Below are 19142 nucleotides of genomic sequence, written 5' to 3' on the forward strand. Positions count from 1 at the left end.
GACAAAAAAACTAGTTTCAAGTATTTTCATGCTAATTACATGAAAATCAATATCTATCACTATTATGTAGTATCTAGAGACTCATATATCAAGTACATACAATAAATTCATGCAACTACGACAAAAAAACTAGTTTCAAGTATTTTCATGCTAATTTATTGGAAATCAAAGTCTATCACTATTATATAGTGTATCCACAGACTTATCTATCAAATACATACTATAAATTCAACAAATACTGCAAAAAAACTTGTTTCAAGTCTTTTCACGCTAATTACTTGAAAATCAATCTCTATCACTGTTATACAGTATCTAGAGACTTATCTAACAAATGCATACCATAAATTCATGCAACTACGACAAAAAACTAATTTTAAGTCTTTTCATGCTAATTATTTTAAAATCAATGTCTATTACTATTATATAGTATCTAAATACTCATCTACATACAGTAAATTCACGCAACTACCACAAAAAAGCTAGTTTCAAGTCTTTTCATGCTAATTTATTGGAAATCAAAGTCTATCACTATTATATAGTGTCCAGAGACTTATCTATCAAATACATACTATAAATTCTACAACTACCACAAAAAAACTTGTTTCAAGTCTTTTCATGCTAATTACTTTAAAATCAGTCTCTATCACTATTACATAGTATCTAGAGACGCATCTATCACATACGTACAACAAATTCCTGCAACTACCACAAAAAATCTAGTTCAAGTCTCTTCATGCTAATTACTTGAAAATCAATGTGTATCACTATTATATAGTATCTAGACACTTATCTATCAAATGCATACTATAAATTCATGCAATTACCACAAAAAAAACTAGCTTTAAGTATTTTCATGCTAATTACATGAAAATCAATATCTATCACTATTATGTAGTATCTAGAGACTCATATATATCAAGTACATACAATAAATTCATGCAACTACGACAAAAAAACTAGTTTCAAGTATTTTCATGCTAATTACATGAAAATCAATATCTATCACTATTATGTAATATCTAGAGACTCATATATCAAGTACATACAATAAATTCATGCAACTACGACAAAAAAACTAGTTTCAAGTATTTTCATGCTAATTTATTGGAAATCAAAGTCTATCACTATTATATAGTGTATCCACAGACTTATCTATCAAATACATACTATAAATTCAACAAATACTGCAAAAAAACTTGTTTCAAGTCTTTTCACGCTAATTACTTGAAAATCAATCTCTATCACTGTTATACAGTATCTAGAGACTTATCTAACAAATGCATACCATAAATTCATGCAACTACGACAAAAAACTAATTTTAAGTCTTTTCATGCTAATTATTTTAAAATCAATGTCTATTACTATTATATAGTATCTAAATACTCATCTACATACAGTAAATTCACGCAACTACCACAAAAAAGCTAGTTTCAAGTCTTTTCATGCTAATTTTTTGGAAATCAAAGTCTATCACTATTATATAGTGTATCCACAGACTTATCTATCAAATACATACTATAAATTCAACAAATACTGCAAAAAAACTTGTTTCAAGTCTTTTCACGCTAATTACTTGAAAATCAATCTCTATCACTGTTATACAGTATCTAGAGACTTATCTAACAAATGCATACCATAAATTCATGCAATTACCACAAAAAAAACTAGCTTTAAGTATTTTCATGCTAATTACATGAAAATCAATATCTATCACTATTATGTAGTATCTAGAGACTCATATATCAAGTACATACAATAAATTCATGCAACTACGACAAAAAAACTAGTTTCAAGTATTTTCATGCTAATTTATTGGAAATCAAAGTCTATCACTATTATATAGTGTATCCACAGACTTATCTATCAAATACATACTATAAATTCAACAAATACTGCAAAAAAACTTGTTTCAAGTCTTTTCACGCTAATTACTTGAAAATCAATCTCTATCACTGTTATACAGTATCTAGAGACTTATCTAACAAATGCATACCATAAATTCATGCAACTACGACAAAAAACTAATTTTAAGTCTTTTCATGCTAATTATTTTAAAATCAATGTCTATTACTATTATATAGTATCTAAATACTCATCTACATACAGTAAATTCACGCAACTACCACAAAAAAGCTAGTTTCAAGTCTTTTCATGCTAATTTATTGGAAATCAAAGTCTATCACTATTATATAGTGTCCAATGACTTATCTATCAAATACATACTATAAATTCTACAACTACCACAAAAAAACTTGTTTGAAGTCTTTTCATGCTAATTACTTTAAAATCAATCTCTATCACTCTTACATAGTATCTAGAGAGGCATCTATCACATACGTACAACAAATTCCTGCAACTACCACAAAAAATCTAGTTCAAGTCTCTTCATGCTAATTACTTGAAAATCAATGTGTATCACTATTATATAGTATCTAGACACTTATCTATCAAATGCATACTATAAATTCATGCAATTACCACAAAAAAAACTAGCTTTAAGTATTTTCATGCTAATTACATGAAAATCAATATCTATCACTATTATGTAGTATCTAGAGACTCATATATATCAAGTACATACAATAAATTCATGCAACTACGACAAAAAAACTAGTTTCAAGTATTTTCATGCTAATTACATGAAAATCAATATCTATCACTATTATGTAATATCTAGAGACTCATATATCAAGTACATACAATAAATTCATGCAACTACGACAAAAAAACTAGTTTCAAGTATTTTCATGCTAATTTATTGGAAATCAAAGTCTATCACTATTATATAGTGTATCCACAGACTTATCTATCAAATACATACTATAAATTCAACAAATACTGCAAAAAACTTGTTTCAAGTCTTTTCACGCTAATTACTTGAAAATCAATCTCTATCACTGTTATACAGTATCTAGAGACTTATCTAACAAATGCATACCATAAATTCATGCAACTACGACAAAAAACTAATTTTAAGTCTTTTCATGCTAATTATTTTAAAATCAATGTCTATTACTATTATATAGTATCTAAATACTCATCTACATACAGTAAATTCACGCAACTACCACAAAAAAGCTAGTTTCAAGTCTTTTCATGCTAATTTTTTGGAAATCAAAGTCTATCACTATTATATAGTGTATCCACAGACTTATCTATCAAATACATACTATAAATTCAACAAATACTGCAAAAAAACTTGTTTCAAGTCTTTTCACGCTAATTACTTGAAAATCAATCTCTATCATTGTTATACAGTATCTAGAGACTTATCTAACAAATGCATACCATAAATTCATGCAATTACCACAAAAAAACTAGCTTTAAGTATTTTCATGCTAATTACATGAAAATCAATATCTATCACTATTATGTAGTATCTAGAGACTCATATATATCAAGTACATACAATAAATTCATGCAACTACGACCAGAAAACTAGTTTCAAGTATTTTCATGCTAATTACATGAAAATCAATATCTATCACTATTATGTAGTATCTAGAGACTCATATATATCAAGTACATACAATAAATTCATGCAACTACGACAAAAAAACTAGTTTCAAGTATTTTCATGCTAATTACATGAAAATCAATATCTATCACTATTATGTAGTATCTAGAGACTCATATATCAAGTACATACAATAAATTCATGCAACTACGACAAAAAAACTAGTTTCAAGTATTTTCATGCTAATTTATTGGAAATCAAAGTCTATCACTATTATATAGTGTATCCACAGACTTATCTATCAAATACATACTATAAATTCAACAAATACTGCAAAAAAACTTGTTTCAAGTCTTTTCACGCTAATTACTTGAAAATCAATCTCTATCACTGTTATACAGTATCTAGAGACTTATCTAACAAATGCATACCATAAATTCATGCAACTACGACAAAAAACTAATTTTAAGTCTTTTCATGCTAATTATTTTAAAATCAATGTCTATTACTATTATATAGTATCTAAATACTCATCTACATACAGTAAATTCACGCAACTACCACAAAAAAGCTAGTTTCAAGTCTTTTCATGCTAATTTATTGGAAATCAAAGTCTATCACTATTATATAGTGTCCAGAGACTTATCTATCAAATACATACTATAAATTCTACAACTACCACAAAAAAACTTGTTTCAAGTCTTTTCATGCTAATTACTTTAAAATCAATCTCTATCACTATTACATAGTATCTAGAGACGCATCTATCACATACGTACAACAAATTCCTGCAACTACCACAAAAAATCTAGTTCAAGTCTCTTCATGCTAATTACTTGAAAATCAATGTGTATCACTATTATATAGTATCTAGACACTTATCTATCAAATGCATACTATAAATTCATGCAATTACCACAAAAAAAACTAGCTTTAAGTATTTTCATGCTAATTACATGAAAATCAATATCTATCACTATTATGTAGTATCTAGAGACTCATATATATCAAGTACATACAATAAATTCATGCAACTACGACAAAAAAACTAGTTTCAAGTATTTTCATGCTAATTACATGAAAATCAATATCTATCACTATTATGTAATATCTAGAGACTCATATATCAAGTACATACAATAAATTCATGCAACTACGACAAAAAAACTAGTTTCAAGTATTTTCATGCTAATTTATTGGAAATCAAAGTCTATCACTATTATATAGTGTATCCACAGACTTATCTATCAAATACATACTATAAATTCAACAAATACTGCAAAAAAACTTGTTTCAAGTCTTTTCACGCTAATTACTTGAAAATCAATCTCTATCACTGTTATACAGTATCTAGAGACTTATCTAACAAATGCATACCATAAATTCATGCAACTACGACAAAAAACTAATTTTAAGTCTTTTCATGCTAATTATTTTAAAATCAATGTCTATTACTATTATATAGTATCTAAATACTCATCTACATACAGTAAATTCACGCAACTACCACAAAAAAGCTAGTTTCAAGTCTTTTCATGCTAATTTTTTGGAAATCAAAGTCTATCACTATTATATAGTGTATCCACAGACTTATCTATCAAATACATACTATAAATTCAACAAATACTGCAAAAAAACTTGTTTCAAGTCTTTTCACGCTAATTACTTGAAAATCAATCTCTATCATTGTTATACAGTATCTAGAGACTTATCTAACAAATGCATACCATAAATTCATGCAATTACCACAAAAAAACTAGCTTTAAGTATTTTCATGCTAATTACATGAAAATCAATATCTATCACTATTATGTAGTATCTAGAGACTCATATATATCAAGTACATACAATAAATTCATGCAACTACGACAAAAAAACTAGTTTCAAGTATTTTCATGCTAATTACATGAAAATCAATATCTATCACTATTATGTAGTATCTAGAGACTCATATATCAAGTACATACAATAAATTCATGCAACTACGACAAAAAAACTAGTTTCAAGTATTTTCATGCTAATTTATTGGAAATCAAAGTCTATCACTATTATATAGTGTATCCACAGACTTATCTATCAAATACATACTATAAATTCAACAAATACTGCAAAAAAACTTGTTTCAAGTCTTTTCACGCTAATTACTTGAAAATCAATCTCTATCACTGTTATACAGTATCTAGAGACTTATCTAACAAATGCATACCATAAATTCATGCAACTACGACAAAAAACTAATTTTAAGTCTTTTCATGCTAATTATTTTAAAATCAATGTCTATTACTATTATATAGTATCTAAATACTCATCTACATACAGTAAATTCACGCAACTACCACAAAAAAGCTAGTTTCAAGTCTTTTCATGCTAATTTATTGGAAATCAAAGTCTATCACTATTATATAGTGTCCAGAGACTTATCTATCAAATACATACTATAAATTCTACAACTACCACAAAAAAACTTGTTTCAAGTCTTTTCATGCTAATTACTTTAAAATCAATCTCTATCACTATTACATAGTATCTAGAGACGCATCTATCACATACGTACAACAAATTCCTGCAACTACCACAAAAAATCTAGTTCAAGTCTCTTCATGCTAATTACTTGAAAATCAATGTGTATCACTATTATATAGTATCTAGACACTTATCTATCAAATGCATACTATAAATTCATGCAATTACCACAAAAAAAACTAGCTTTAAGTATTTTCATGCTAATTACATGAAAATCAATATCTATCACTATTATGTAGTATCTAGAGACTCATATATATCAAGTACATACAATAAATTCATGCAACTACGACAAAAAAACTAGTTTCAAGTATTTTCATGCTAATTACATGAAAATCAATATCTATCACTATTATGTAGTATCTAGAGACTCATATATCAAGTACATACAATAAATTCATGCAACTACGACAAAAAAACTAGTTTCAAGTATTTTCATGCTAATTTATTGGAAATCAAAGTCTATCACTATTATATAGTGTATCCACAGACTTATCTATCAAATACATACTATAAATTCAACAAATACTGCAAAAAAACTTGTTTCAAGTCTTTTCACGCTAATTACTTGAAAATCAATCTCTATCACTGTTATACAGTATCTAGAGACTTATCTAACAAATGCATACCATAAATTCATGCAACTACGACAAAAAACTAATTTTAAGTCTTTTCATGCTAATTATTTTAAAATCAATGTCTATTACTATTATATAGTATCTAAATACTCATCTACATACAGTAAATTCACGCAACTACCACAAAAAAGCTAGTTTCAAGTCTTTTCATGCTAATTTATTGGAAATCAAAGTCTATCACTATTATATAGTGTCCAGAGACTTATCTATCAAATACATACTATAAATTCTACAACTACCACAAAAAAACTTGTTTCAAGTCTTTTCATGCTAATTACTTTAAAATCAATCTCTATCACTATTACATAGTATCTAGAGACGCATCTATCACATACGTACAACAAATTCCTGCAACTACCACAAAAAATCTAGTTCAAGTCTCTTCATGCTAATTACTTGAAAATCAATGTGTATCGCTATTATATAGTATCTAGACACTTATCTATCAAATGCATACTATAAATTCATGCAATTACCACAAAAAAAACTAGCTTTAAGTATTTTCATGCTAATTACATGAAAATCAATATCTATCACTATTATGTAGTATCTAGAGACTCATATATATCAAGTACATACAATAAATTCATGCAACTACGACAAAAAAACTAGTTTCAAGTATTTTCATGCTAATTACATGAAAATCAATATCTATCACTATTATGTAGTATCTAGAGACTCATATATCAAGTACATACAATAAATTCATGCAACTACGACAAAAAAACTAGTTTCAAGTATTTTCATGCTAATTTATTGGAAATCAAAGTCTATCACTATTATATAGTGTATCCACAGACTTATCTATCAAATACATACTATAAATTCAACAAATACTGCAAAAAAACTTGTTTCAAGTCTTTTCACGCTAATTACTTGAAAATCAATCTCTATCACTGTTATACAGTATCTAGAGACTTATCTAACAAATGCATACCATAAATTCATGCAACTACGACAAAAAACTAATTTTAAGTCTTTTCATGCTAATTATTTTAAAATCAATGTCTATTACTATTATATAGTATCTAAATACTCATCTACATACAGTAAATTCACGCAACTACCACAAAAAAGCTAGTTTCAAGTCTTTTCATGCTAATTTATTGGAAATCAAAGTCTATCACTATTATATAGTGTCCAGAGACTTATCTATCAAATACATACTATAAATTCTACAACTACCACAAAAAAACTTGTTTCAAGTCTTTTCATGCTAATTACTTTAAAATCAATCTCTATCACTATTACATAGTATCTAGAGACGCATCTATCACATACGTACAACAAATTCCTGCAACTACCACAAAAAATCTAGTTCAAGTCTCTTCATGCTAATTACTTGAAAATCAATGTGTATCACTATTATATAGTATCTAGACACTTATCTATCAAATGCATACTATAAATTCATGCAATTACCACAAAAAAAACTAGCTTTAAGTATTTTCATGCTAATTACATGAAAATCAATATCTATCACTATTATGTAGTATCTAGAGACTCATATATATCAAGTACATACAATAAATTCATGCAACTACGACAAAAAAACTAGTTTCAAGTATTTTCATGCTAATTACATGAAAATCAATATCTATCACTATTATGTAGTATCTAGAGACTCATATATCAAGTACATACAATAAATTCATGCAACTACGACAAAAAAACTAGTTTCAAGTATTTTCATGCTAATTTATTGGAAATCAAAGTCTATCACTATTATATAGTGTATCCACAGACTTATCTATCAAATACATACTATAAATTCAACAAATACTGCAAAAAAACTTGTTTCAAGTCTTTTCACGCTAATTACTTGAAAATCAATCTCTATCACTGTTATACAGTATCTAGAGACTTATCTAACAAATGCATACCATAAATTCATGCAACTACGACAAAAAACTAATTTTAAGTCTTTTCATGCTAATTATTTTAAAATCAATGTCTATTACTATTATATAGTATCTAAATACTCATCTACATACAGTAAATTCACGCAACTACCACAAAAAAGCTAGTTTCAAGTCTTTTCATGCTAATTTATTGGAAATCAAAGTCTATCACTATTATATAGTGTCCAGAGACTTATCTATCAAATACATACTATAAATTCTACAACTACCACAAAAAAACTTGTTTCAAGTCTTTTCATGCTAATTACTTTAAAATCAATCTCTATCACTATTACATAGTATCTAGAGACGCATCTATCACATACGTACAACAAATTCCTGCAACTACCACAAAAAATCTAGTTCAAGTCTCTTCATGCTAATTACTTGAAAATCAATGTGTATCACTATTATATAGTATCTAGACACTTATCTATCAAATGCATACTATAAATTCATGCAATTACCACAAAAAAAACTAGCTTTAAGTATTTTCATGCTAATTACATGAAAATCAATATCTATCACTATTATGTAGTATCTAGAGACTCATATATATCAAGTACATACAATAAATTCATGCAACTACGACAAAAAAACTAGTTTCAAGTATTTTCATGCTAATTACATGAAAATCAATATCTATCACTATTATGTAGTATCTAGAGACTCATATATCAAGTACATACAATAAATTCATGCAACTACGACAAAAAAACTAGTTTCAAGTATTTTCATGCTAATTTATTGGAAATCAAAGTTTATCACTATTATATAGTGTATCCACAGACTTATCTATCAAATACATACTATAAATTCAACAAATACTGCAAAAAAACTTGTTTCAAGTCTTTTCACGCTAATTACTTGAAAATCAATCTCTATCACTGTTATACAGTATCTAGAGACTTATCTAACAAATGCATACCATAAATTCATGCAACTACGACAAAAAACTAATTTTAAGTCTTTTCATGCTAATTATTTTAAAATCAATGTCTATTACTATTATATAGTATCTAAATACTCATCTACATACAGTAAATTCACGCAACTACCACAAAAAAGCTAGTTTCAAGTCTTTTCATGCTAATTTATTGGAAATCAAAGTCTATCACTATTATATAGTGTCCAGAGACTTATCTATCAAATACATACTATAAATTCTACAACTACCACAAAAAAACTTGTTTCAAGTCTTTTCATGCTAATTACTTTAAAATCAATCTCTATCACTATTACATAGTATCTAGAGACGCATCTATCACATACGTACAACAAATTCCTGCAACTACCACAAAAAATCTAGTTCAAGTCTCTTCATGCTAATTACTTGAAAATCAATGTGTATCGCTATTATATAGTATCTAGACACTTATCTATCAAATGCATACTATAAATTCATGCAATTACCACAAAAAAAACTAGCTTTAAGTATTTTCATGCTAATTACATGAAAATCAATATCTATCACTATTATGTAGTATCTAGAGACTCATATATATCAAGTACATACAATAAATTCATGCAACTACGACAAAAAAACTAGTTTCAAGTATTTTCATGCTAATTACATGAAAATCAATATCTATCACTATTATGTAGTATCTAGAGACTCATATATCAAGTACATACAATAAATTCATGCAACTACGACAAAAAAACTAGTTTCAAGTATTTTCATGCTAATTTATTGGAAATCAAAGTCTATCACTATTATATAGTGTATCCACAGACTTATCTATCAAATACATACTATAAATTCAACAAATACTGCAAAAAAACTTGTTTCAAGTCTTTTCACGCTAATTACTTGAAAATCAATCTCTATCACTGTTATACAGTATCTAGAGACTTATCTAACAAATGCATACCATAAATTCATGCAACTACGACAAAAAACTAATTTTAAGTCTTTTTATGCTAATTATTTTAAAATCAATGTCTATTACTATTATATAGTATCTAAATACTCATCTACATACAGTAAATTCACGCAACTACCACAAAAAAGCTAGTTTCAAGTCTTTTCATGCTAATTTATTGGAAATCAAAGTCTATCACTATTATATAGTGTCCAGAGACTTATCTATCAAATACATACTATAAATTCTACAACTACCACAAAAAAACTTGTTTCAAGTCTTTTCATGCTAATTACTTTAAAATCAATCTCTATCACTATTACATAGTATCTAGAGACGCATCTATCACATACGTACAACAAATTCCTGCAACTACCACAAAAAATCTAGTTCAAGTCTCTTCATGCTAATTACTTGAAAATCAATGTGTATCACTATTATATAGTATCTAGACACTTATCTATCAAATGCATACTATAAATTCATGCAATTACCACAAAAAAAACTAGCTTTAAGTATTTTCATGCTAATTACATGAAAATCAATATCTATCACTATTATGTAGTATCTAGAGACTCATATATATCAAGTACATACAATAAATTCATGCAACTACGACAAAAAAACTAGTTTCAAGTATTTTCATGCTAATTACATGAAAATCAATATCTATCACTATTATGTAGTATCTAGAGACTCATATATCAAGTACATACAATAAATTCATGCAACTACGACAAAAAAACTAGTTTCAAGTATTTTCATGCTAATTTATTGGAAATCAAAGTCTATCACTATTATATAGTGTATCCACAGACTTATCTATCAAATACATACTATAAATTCAACAAATACTGCAAAAAAACTTGTTTCAAGTCTTTTCACGCTAATTACTTGAAAATCAATCTCTATCACTGTTATACAGTATCTAGAGACTTATCTAACAAATGCATACCATAAATTCATGCAACTACGACAAAAAACTAATTTTAAGTCTTTTCATGCTAATTATTTTAAAATCAATGTCTATTACTATTATATAGTATCTAAATACTCATCTACATACAGTAAATTCACGCAACTACCACAAAAAAGCTAGTTTCAAGTCTTTTCATGCTAATTTATTGGAAATCAAAGTCTATCACTATTATATAGTGTCCAGAGACTTATCTATCAAATACATACTATAAATTCTACAACTACCACAAAAAAACTTGTTTCAAGTCTTTTCATGCTAATTACTTTAAAATCAATCTCTATCACTATTACATAGTATCTAGAGACGCATCTATCACATACGTACAACAAATTCCTGCAACTACCACAAAAAATCTAGTTCAAGTCTTTTCACGCTAATTACTTGAAAATCAATCTCTATCATTGTTATACAGTATCTAGAGACTTATCTAACAAATGCATACCATAAATTCATGCAATTACCACAAAAAAACTAGCTTTAAGTATTTTCATGCTAATTACATGAAAATCAATATCTATCACTATTATGTAGTATCTAGAGACTCATATATATCAAGTACATACAATAAATTCATGCAACTACGACAAAAAAACTAGTTTCAAGTATTTTCATGCTAATTACATGAAAATCAATATCTATCACTATTATGTAGTATCTAGAGACTCATATATCAAGTACATACAATAAATTCATGCAACTACGACAAAAAAACTAGTTTCAAGTATTTTCATGCTAATTTATTGGAAATCAAAGTCTATCACTATTATATAGTGTATCCACAGACTTATCTATCAAATACATACTATAAATTCAACAAATACTGCAAAAAAAACTTGTTTCAAGTCTTTTCACGCTAATTACTTGAAAATCAATCTCTATCACTGTTATACAGTATCTAGAGACTTATCTAACAAATGCATACCATAAATTCATGCAACTACGACAAAAAACTAATTTTAAGTCTTTTCATGCTAATTATTTTAAAATCAATGTCTATTACTATTATATAGTATCTAAATACTCATCTACATACAGTAAATTCACGCAACTACCACAAAAAAGCTAGTTTCAAGTCTTTTCATGCTAATTTATTGGAAATCAAAGTCTATCACTATTATATAGTGTCCAGAGACTTATCTATCAAATACATACTATAAATTCTACAACTACCACAAAAAAACTTGTTTCAAGTCTTTTCATGCTAATTACTTTAAAATCAATCTCTATCACTATTACATAGTATCTAGAGACGCATCTATCACATACGTACAACAAATTCCTGCAACTACCACAAAAAATCTAGTTCAAGTCTCTTCATGCTAATTACTTGAAAATCAATGTGTATCGCTATTATATAGTATCTAGACACTTATCTATCAAATGCATACTATAAATTCATGCAATTACCACAAAAAAAACTAGCTTTAAGTATTTTCATGCTAATTACATGAAAATCAATATCTATCACTATTATGTAGTATCTAGAGACTCATATATATCAAGTACATACAATAAATTCATGCAACTACGACAAAAAAACTAGTTTCAAGTATTTTCATGCTAATTACATGAAAATCAATATCTATCACTATTATGTAGTATCTAGAGACTCATATATCAAGTACATACAATAAATTCATGCAACTACGACAAAAAAACTAGTTTCAAGTATTTTCATGCTAATTTATTGGAAATCAAAGTCTATCACTATTATATAGTGTATCCACAGACTTATCTATCAAATACATACTATAAATTCAACAAATACTGCAAAAAAACTTGTTTCAAGTCTTTTCACGCTAATTACTTGAAAATCAATCTCTATCACTGTTATACAGTATCTAGAGACTTATCTAACAAATGCATACCATAAATTCATGCAACTACGACAAAAAACTAATTTTAAGTCTTTTCATGCTAATTATTTTAAAATCAATGTCTATTACTATTATATAGTATCTAAATACTCATCTACATACAGTAAATTCACGCAACTACCACAAAAAAGCTAGTTTCAAGTCTTTTCATGCTAATTTATTGGAAATCAAAGTCTATCACTATTATATAGTGTCCAGAGACTTATCTATCAAATACATACTATAAATTCTACAACTACCACAAAAAAACTTGTTTCAAGTCTTTTCATGCTAATTACTTTAAAATCAATCTCTATCACTATTACATAGTATCTAGAGACGCATCTATCACATACGTACAACAAATTCCTGCAACTACCACAAAAAATCTAGTTCAAGTCTTTTCACGCTAATTACTTGAAAATCAATCTCTATCATTGTTATACAGTATCTAGAGACTTATCTAACAAATGCATACCATAAATTCATGCAATTACCACAAAAAAAACTAGCTTTAAGTATTTTCATGCTAATTACATGAAAATCAATATCTATCACTATTATGTAGTATCTAGAGACTCATATATATCAAGTACATACAATAAATTCATGCAACTACGACAAAAAAACTAGTTTCAAGTATTTTCATGCTAATTACATGAAAATCAATATCTATCACTATTATGTAGTATCTAGAGACTCATATATCAAGTACATACAATAAATTCATGCAACTACGACAAAAAAACTAGTTTCAAGTATTTTCATGCTAATTTATTGGAAATCAAAGTCTATCACTATTATATAGTGTATCCACAGACTTATCTATCAAATACATACTATAAATTCAACAAATACTGCAAAAAAACTTGTTTCAAGTCTTTTCACGCTAATTACTTGAAAATCAATCTCTATCACTGTTATACAGTATCTAGAGACTTATCTAACAAATGCATACCATAAATTCATGCAACTACGACAAAAAACTAATTTTAAGTCTTTTCATGCTAATTATTTTAAAATCAATGTCTATTACTATTATATAGTATCTAAATACTCATCTACATACAGTAAATTCACGCAACTACCACAAAAAAGCTAGTTTCAAGTCTTTTCATGCTAATTTATTGGAAATCAAAGTCTATCACTATTATATAGTGTCCAGAGACTTATCTATCAAATACATACTATAAATTCTACAACTACCACAAAAAAACTTGTTTCAAGTCTTTTCATGCTAATTACTTTAAAATCAATCTCTATCACTATTACATAGTATCTAGAGACGCATCTATCACATACGTACAACAAATTCCTGCAACTACCACAAAAAATCTAGTTCAAGTCTCTTCATGCTAATTACTTGAAAATCAATGTGTATCGCTATTATATAGTATCTAGACACTTATCTATCAAATGCATACTATAAATTCATGCAATTACCACAAAAAAAACTAGCTTTAAGTATTTTCATGCTAATTACATGAAAATCAATATCTATCACTATTATGTAGTATCTAGAGACTCATATATATCAAGTACATACAATAAATTCATGCAACTACGACAAAAAAACTAGTTTCAAGTATTTTCATGCTAATTACATGAAAATCAATATCTATCACTATTATGTAGTATCTAGAGACTCATATATCAAGTACATACAATAAATTCATGCAACTACGACAAAAAAACTAGTTTCAAGTATTTTCATGCTAATTTATTGGAAATCAAAGTCTATCACTATTATATAGTGTATCCACAGACTTATCTATCAAATACATACTATAAATTCAACAAATACTGCAAAAAAACTTGTTTCAAGTCTTTTCACGCTAATTACTTGAAAATCAATCTCTATCACTGTTATACAGTATCTAGAGACTTATCTAACAAATGCATACCATAAATTCATGCAACTACGACAAAAAACTAATTTTAAGTCTTTTCATGCTAATTATTTTAAAATCAATGTCTATTACTATTATATAGTATCTAAATACTCATCTACATACAGTAAATTCACGCAACTACCACAAAAAAGCTAGTTTCAAGTCTTTTCATGCTAATTTATTGGAAATCAAAGTCTATCACTATTATATAGTGTCCAGAGACTTATCTATCAAATACATACTATAAATTCTACAACTACCACAAAAAAACTTGTTTCAAGTCTTTTCATGCTAATTACTTTAAAATCAATCTCTATCACTATTACATAGTATCTAGAGACGCATCTATCACATACGTACAACAAATTCCTGCAACTACCACAAAAAATCTAGTTCAAGTCTCTTCATGCTAATTACTTGAAAATCAATGTGTATCGCTATTATATAGTATCTAGACACTTATCTATCAAATGCATACTATAAATTCATGCAATTACCACAAAAAAAACTAGCTTTAAGTATTTTCATGCTAATTACATGAAAATCAATATCTATCACTATTATGTAGTATCTAGAGACTCATATATATCAAGTACATACAATAAATTCATGCAACTACGACAAAAAAACTAGTTTCAAGTATTTTCATGCTAATTACATGAAAATCAATATCTATCACTATTATGTAGTATCTAGAGACTCATATATCAAGTACATACAATAAATTCATGCAACTACGACAAAAAAACTAGTTTCAAGTATTTTCATGCTAATTTATTGGAAATCAAAGTCTATCACTATTATATAGTGTATCCACAGACTTATCTATCAAATACATACTATAAATTCAACAAATACTGCAAAAAAACTTGTTTCAAGTCTTTTCACGCTAATTACTTGAAAATCAATCTCTATCACTGTTATACAGTATCTAGAGACTTATCTAACAAATGCATACCATAAATTCATGCAACTACGACAAAAAACTAATTTTAAGTCTTTTCATGCTAATTATTTTAAAATCAATGTCTATTACTATTATATAGTATCTAAATACTCATCTACATACAGTAAATTCACGCAACTACCACAAAAAAGCTAGTTTCAAGTCTTTTCATGCTAATTTATTGGAAATCAAAGTCTATCACTATTATATAGTGTCCAGAGACTTATCTATCAAATACATACTATAAATTCTACAACTACCACAAAAAAACTTGTTTCAAGTCTTTTCATGCTAATTACTTTAAAATCAATCTCTATCACTATTACATAGTATCTAGAGACGCATCTATCACATACGTACAACAAATTCCTGCAACTACCACAAAAAATCTAGTTCAAGTCTCTTCATGCTAATTACTTGAAAATCAATGTGTATCGCTATTATATAGTATCTAGACACTTATCTATCAAATGCATACTATAAATTCATGCAATTACCACAAAAAAAACTAGCTTTAAGTATTTTCATGCTAATTACATGAAAATCAATATCTATCACTATTATGTAGTATCTAGAGACTCATATATATCAAGTACATACAATAAATTCATGCAACTACGACAAAAAAACTAGTTTCAAGTATTTTCATGCTAATTACATGAAAATCAATATCTATCACTATTATGTAGTATCTAGAGACTCATATATCAAGTACATACAATAAATTCATGCAACTACGACAAAAAAACTAGTTTCAAGTATTTTCATGCTAATTTATTGGAAATCAAAGTCTATCACTATTATATAGTGTATCCACAGACTTATCTATCAAATACATACTATAAATTCAACAAATACTGCAAAAAAACTTGTTTCAAGTCTTTTCACGCTAATTACTTGAAAATCAATCTCTATCACTGTTATACAGTATCTAGAGACTTATCTAACAAATGCATACCATAAATTCATGCAACTACGACAAAAAACTAATTTTAAGTCTTTTCATGCTAATTATTTTAAAATCAATGTCTATTACTATTATATAGTATCTAAATACTCATCTACATACAGTAAATTCACGCAACTACCACAAAAAAGCTAGTTTCAAGTCTTTTCATGCTAATTTATTGGAAATCAAAGTCTATCACTATTATATAGTGTCCAGAGACTTATCTATCAAATACATACTATAAATTCTACAACTACCACAAAAAAACTTGTTTCAAGTCTTTTCATGCTAATTACTTTAAAATCAATCTCTATCACTATTACATAGTATCTAGAGACGCATCTATCACATACGTACAACAAATTCCTGCAACTACCACAAAAAATCTAGTTCAAGTCTCTTCATGCTAATTACTTGAAAATCAATGTGTATCGCTATTATATAGTATCTAGACACTTATCTATCAAATGCATACTATAAATTCATGCAATTACCACAAAAAAAACTAGCTTTAAGTATTTTCATGCTAATTACATGAAAATCAATATCTATCACTATTATGTAGTATCTAGAGACTCATATATATCAAGTACATACAATAAATTCATGCAACTACGACAAAAAAACTAGTTTCAAGTATTTTCATGCTAATTACATGAAAATCAATATCTATCACTATTATGTAGTATCTAGAGACTCATATATCAAGTACATACAATAAATTCATGCAACTACGACAAAAAAACTAGTTTCAAGTATTTTCATGCTAATTTATTGGAAATCAAAGTCTATCACTATTATATAGTGTATCCACAGACTTATCTATCAAATACATACTATAAATTCAACAAATACTGCAAAAAAACTTGTTTCAAGTCTTTTCACGCTAATTACTTGAAAATCAATCTCTATCACTGTTATACAGTATCTAGAGACTTATCTAACAAATGCATACCATAAATTCATGCAACTACGACAAAAAACTAATTTTAAGTCTTTTCATGCTAATTATTTTAAAATCAATGTCTATTACTATTATATAGTATCTAAATACTCATCTACATACAGTAAATTCACGCAACTACCACAAAAAAGCTAGTTTCAAGTCTTTTCATGCTAATTTATTGGAAATCAAAGTCTATCACTATTATATAGTGTCCAGAGACTTATCTATCAAATACATACTATAAATTCTACAACTACCACAAAAAAACTTGTTTCAAGTCTTTTCATGCTAATTACTTTAAAATCAATCTCTATCACTATTACATAGTATCTAGAGACGCATCTATCACATACGTACAACAAATTCCTGCAACTACCACAAAAAATCTAGTTCAAGTCTCTTCATGCTAATTACTTGAAAATCAATGTGTATCACTATTATATAGTATCTAGACACTTATCTATCAAATGCATACTATAAATTCATGCAATTACCACAAAAAAAACTAGCTTTAAGTATTTTCATGCTAATTACATGAAAATCAATATCTATCACTATTATGTAGTATCTAGAGACTCATATATATCAAGTACATACAATAAATTCATGCAACTACGACAAAAAAACTAGTTTCAAGTATTTTCATGCTAATTACATGAAAATCAATATCTATCACTATTATGTAGTATCTAGAGACTCATATATCAAGTACATACAATAAATTCATGCAACTACGACAAAAAAACTAGTTTCAAGTATTTTCATGCTAATTTATTGGAAATCAAAGTCTATCACTATTATATAGTGTATCCACAGACTTATCTATCAAATACATACTATAAATTCAACAAATACTGCAAAAAAACTTGTTTCAAGTCTTTTCACGCTAATTACTTGAAAATCAATCTCTATCACTGTTATACAGTATCTAGAGACTTATCTAACAAATGCATACCATAAATTCATGCAACTACGACAAAAAACTAATTTTAAGTCTTTTCATGCTAATTATTTTAAAATCAATGTCTATTACTATTATATAGTATCTAAATACTCATCTACATACAGTAAATTCACGCAACTACCACAAAAAAGCTAGTTTCAAGTCTTTTCATGCTAATTTATTGGAAATCAAAGTCTATCACTATTATATAGTGTCCAGAGACTTATCTATCAAATACATACTATA

Source organism: Phaseolus vulgaris, chromosome 6 (genome assembly GCF_051622355.1).
Source record: "Phaseolus vulgaris cultivar YP4 chromosome 6, ASM5162235v1, whole genome shotgun sequence".
Classification (NCBI taxonomy): domain Eukaryota; kingdom Viridiplantae; phylum Streptophyta; class Magnoliopsida; order Fabales; family Fabaceae; genus Phaseolus; species Phaseolus vulgaris.